Raw genomic sequence first — 5,139 nt, forward strand, 5'->3', positions numbered from 1 at the left:
GTGGCTGCACAGCCCACCCAGACATGTGGTCTAACCAGAATCCTGAGTGGGGAGTCCAACCAGCCACAGAGCCCCGACTGTTTCTTCTCTTCTCTCCTGTGTGCAGTCGAAGGAATGGAGATCGAGAGAGGCAAATTCATTCCTCAACATCACACAGCTATGTACTGTCTGGGCCCGACTGTTTCTCAGGCCTAGACTGCTTTGCCGGGACACAGGACCTAAAGCAACTGTGCAACCCCCCCGGTTCATGAGTTGGCCCGACTGTGAAATGGGGCTGAAAAGAGAACCTATCTCCTAAGGTTGTTGTAAGGGCTGAACGACGTAACATCAGGGGAGGCGCTAAAAGCATTGCTCTGTTGCTATCTTGACTCCTACCGCTAAACCTAGCTGTCAGAGGACTTCTCATTTTCTCTTTTCCGTCCCCTGGGGCATGGAAAACACCCAACGTTCATGGATTTGTTTTACAGTTTCTGGTTGTACTTCGATGACGGTTCTCTCCATACCCAGAATATAAAAAATGAAATGGGATTCGACTTCAGTTCGAGAACCTCTCCCTCGTTCCACACATCTTCGTGCACCGAGAGAGGGGACGCTGACCTTGAGAGCACACGGAGAGGAGATCCTATTTCAAAGGAAGCAGTAAAATGTGTAATATATGTTAGTAATTAGAGAAACTGCTTCGTTGTCTTCTCAGGTTTAATGGCTTCTCAAAGGCTGTGAATAAGTTAAGGGAGTTTTTAATATTCCTCTGAAATATGAATCCACGTACGACCTTGTATTACATAATTAAAAATGTCTTCGATCTGAAGGTCTTAGATTTATCCTAGCAAATTAAGTGTTGAACATCGGATCTCTAGGTTTTATTCATAATGCAAACAAGTAAAGGCAAAGCAATGCCCACTTTAGGGGTGGTGCGCGACCCGGAGGGAGGACTGTCACATATCCTCACCTGTCATCTGAGAAGGGAGGCTGATTGGTACCATGAGAGCGAACCTGAACTCTGTTCATCTGAGAACGGGTGTGACAGCTTAGATGTCAGGGTCAAAGTACACAGCCAAAGACTCAAACGGATCCATAAGGCAGAAGACGGGGGGACTCAGCAAAGACACCGCTTTGTTTTGTCATCACATCACACGGACTTGAATCCACGGCTCTAATGTTTCCCCAGAAAAAGATGTAACACTCTTCAAAATAGAGTAATACTACGTCGTGGAGAAGACAAGCTAAATGCGTGCATCCTGGAGATGACCGGCGGTGCCCTCCTCTGCGGGCACCACACTGACCCCTCGGGTCCCTGCGCCAGCAATGCCCGCGGTCACCAGGCTTCCCGCGTGCGAGTGACATGACGCTTGTGCGGTTTCAGTCCACTCCCGGCCACTGAGGGCAGACGGCAGCTATTCAGACTTTTCTCCCTGTACGTCTTTACGTGGAGGTTGAAACTCCATGGCAAAGATAATTAAAAAACGCTTGATCTCAATGACTCGTCTTTCACGCCACGGATTAGACAGAGGCTCTAAATTGCACAACTGGCCTGGAAGAGAGGACCTCGCTTCAAAGTGTGTGAAGTCTATGAGACAGGCCCGGCGTCATTATCTTCTGTCACTTTGCTGTGGCTGCGAAAGGGCTATTACATGTGAAAACACTTTGAAAATGAGGAATGTCATCAATACGTTTGTTGTGTTTTTATTCCTTAAGTGGGCCGTGCCCGTGGCACGGTGTTATTAAAAGAAAGAGGAGGTTATCAGTAAGATAAGTGAATCAAGTAGGGAAGGAAAGAGTTGTTGGAAAGGCTGGGTTTTTATTTGGGATTGATAAAAGGATGCTGTTAATACTGAAAGAAAATCTCATTATCACAGCATAAGTTTTCATGTAGTTCATTTACTACAGTAAGATGTCACTTGTCATTTACACTGATATGTCGTGCCAATGACGTGTTCAGGTGTGAAGGTGCTGTGATATTGAAGGAATGAGTCTAAAAAAACAGCTTTGTACCGTTGAGGGAAGAAGAAGCTATGGAGATGCCAGGGATCGAACCTGGGGCCTTACACATGCAAAGCACACACTCTACCGCTGAGCTACATCCCCAGCTCTGAGGAGGACCTGACAGGGAGATGAATTGGTACAGTTGTTGCTTTTAGAAAGCTGGGCAGTTGATCTCTATCTAGGGGATTAAATAGCACCGGATTCCTATAGTCTGAGGTTCCAGTCACAGAACATTCTTAAGCATTCCTCATGGAATGTGTTGCACCATTAACGTAGAATAGTCCTGCTGCTTTGTAACTCAGCATCGTGCTAGCTTCCCAAGCCTTATTTATGGACATGAGGAAGCACCAGTTCCCTTCAAAATTCACCTTATTTCCGTGGTCTCCTACTCATCGATCCAAGAAAATATTTTAATTCTATTCCACCACGTCCCTGGTCCTTCTATAGGGGAAGGGAAAATAACTTTCTCCTCTCCTCCTCTGGGTTCTATGCCTGAGGACTTGGAAATTAGACCAACAAAAGGTGGACTAACGAGAGAAAAACAGAGTTGATTAATTCCCTCCCACACTCCCTCCCACCCCCCTACCTGCACCCTCCCATGCAGGAGGAAGAACCCCAGTGATGAGTAAGTAACTCAAAGGGGTGGTTAGAACTCAAGAGCAATCAATCAGGAGAGAAGCGACAGGACAAGGGAAGAGGAGATTAGTTTTACAGGTATAAACTGGGGAAAGTAAATGCCAGAGAAACCAGTGGAAGATAAGGGCTTTCCAGAAGGGTTTGAGGATGGGGCACCTGGGTGGCTCAGTCAGCTAAGCATCTGACTTTGGCTCAGGTCATGGTCTCAGAGTCCATGGGTTTGAGCCCCACGTCAGGCTCCACACAATGTGGATCCTGCTTGGGATTCTTTCTCTGCCCCTCCCCCATTTAATCTCACTCTCTGTCTCTCTCTCTCTCTCTCTCTCTCTCAAAATAAATATTTAAAGCTAAAAAAAAAGGAAGGATCGGATGTATAATCTTCTTAGTGCAGTGTCGTATCCAGTGACAGGGTTAGAATTCCCTTCCTGGTCCTGTGTGGGCTGGGGGCATCACAACAGTAATTTAGGCCAACAGGGGAGGCCAGGGACTTCATCCTTCCTCTGCTTTTCCTCTGTTGCCTTCATCCCAAAATAATCCTTGCGCCAGAGTGCCTGTTTTAGGGTGGTATATTCTGCACCCCTTTCATGTCCTTCCTTCCTGGGGTAAAGGTCGGAATAGGGGGGTCTTGTTACAGAGAAGGAAAAAAAAATAAAGAAGGGGTTTACTTGTTGCCATAACAATCCTTCCCTCAGGACGGGGAAAGGGCATTCTGGCTCTAACAGTCCATCGCAGTGGCCAGAAGACACAGCCTTGCTCTCGATGCAGTGTGTTCTAGGAGACAGAAGTCCAAAATGTGGAGAACTACCAGCACTTGATTTTCACTGGCTATGATGATAAAGACGCAATAGCTGTTTGATAAATAACGTTTCCCCAATGAAAGCACGAAAAGAAATACCAGAGGTGAACGCAAGAGCTATTCGTTGGTTTCATCTACTTGTACCACAACCCATAACGCTGAATGCAGCATATCCCTTGATAGGATTATTAGCATAGGGCTCTCTAAATATTTGATGAGCTCATTGGAGCCTTACAGAAAATCTAATTTCCGGGTTATCACTAACAGCATATACTGGCTCTCACACTGGTTCCCTTCGCTAAGGTGCAAACTTTAAAGCACACCCTTGCTCTCTCTTAGCAAATTTGGACATTCTTGGCCAAGAGAAGATCAGATGCTAAGAACAATAAACACATTTACGAGCCCACCCGATGGTGTAGGATACACTTACCTACGTCAGTGAAACTAATAGGAGGCAAGGTCCAAACAATTACCAAGAGAAACAACAAACAAACAAAAAACACCTCCTTTCTCTTTAGCTCTGCTCCCACTATAATGATAGCTTTAGAAAACCTTTATCCTGATATTGTTTTCTATAATTCTAGACCTTTAATTTCCAATGTATATGCTGATATTCCTTTTGAAAACTGGAAAGTATAGAGTAATTAAGTATGGATTAAAGTCCAAGATATTGATTAAAGTCCAAATCTCTTGAACAAGCAGTGAATTCCATTATCATTTAATCCCTAAATCTCTTACCTTAACAATGTTGGCTCTTTTACCATCAGTGAAAACACGGCTAGTAAAAACAGATGTGACTGAGGTATAAACTGCCTACCTCTCTGCCAGAACTCAGTCCTACCATGTACTTGACTGTGAGATACTCTATACTAGAGACTCAGAGAACAGAGCAGTGCCTCAAACTTTTATCCCATGGCTGTGTCCAGGAGAAGGCATACAGATACAGAATAAACCTAAATGTAAATTTGCTTTAATCCTCCAGAATATTCATGTTCATTTGTCCTGAAAAGACAGGACAACTTTGAGGTTATTTATTAACGTATTCATGATCATGTGATCACGACCTGAGCCAAAATCAAGAGTTGGATGCTTAAGTGACTGAGCCACTCACACGCCCCTATATCGGCTGGTATTCAACAGAACTATCTATATATAAACTATATATTTATAACTACACAACCATATATATATATGTATATATATATATATATATATATATATATATATATGCTAATATTAAGTTTATTTATTGTTTTGAGAAAAAGAGAGAGATCGTGAGTGGAGGAGGGGCAGAGAGAGCAGGAGAGAGAATCCCAAGCAGGCCCTGAGCTACCAGCACGGAGCTCGATGTGGGGCTCAATATCACAAATCAGGAGATCATGGTCGGAGCTGAAATCAGGAGTCAGCCACTCAACCGATTGAGCCACCCCCGTGCCCCCTGAAAAGACCTTTGAGCTTGAAACAAAATGAGCAAAATCATCAGTGTTATGAAGGTTTGATAGCTTCTCCCAGTCCATCAATGTAAGATGCTTTCTGTAAAGTTATATCTCAAAGAGATTTATGCTAGTTTGGTTACCTATCTACTTAACTGTCCAGAATCCCTGTACATGAGAAATTCACCCTTGAAAAAATGGGTTTCACTGGATTTTTCTGCTTACACATTATGGGACCTTATCCCAAGTTAGACATTGAATTAAGTTGAGTGCTGTCCTTGCTATAACACA

At 44.1% G+C, this 5,139-nt stretch overlaps 1 non-coding gene across 1 annotated transcript; it reads right to left on the reverse strand.

Moving 5' to 3' along the window:
* Window positions 1–2,013: 2,013 nt before the first annotated feature.
* Window positions 2,014–2,085, reverse strand: TRNAA-UGC. Its single transcript has one exon. It is a non-coding gene; the product is annotated as a tRNA-Ala (tRNA).
* Window positions 2,086–5,139: the final 3,054 nt, after the last annotated feature.

The sequence above is a fragment of the Prionailurus bengalensis genome, chromosome D3, assembly GCF_016509475.1.
Source record: "Prionailurus bengalensis isolate Pbe53 chromosome D3, Fcat_Pben_1.1_paternal_pri, whole genome shotgun sequence".
In the NCBI taxonomy this organism is placed as follows: Eukaryota; Metazoa; Chordata; class Mammalia; order Carnivora; family Felidae; genus Prionailurus; species Prionailurus bengalensis.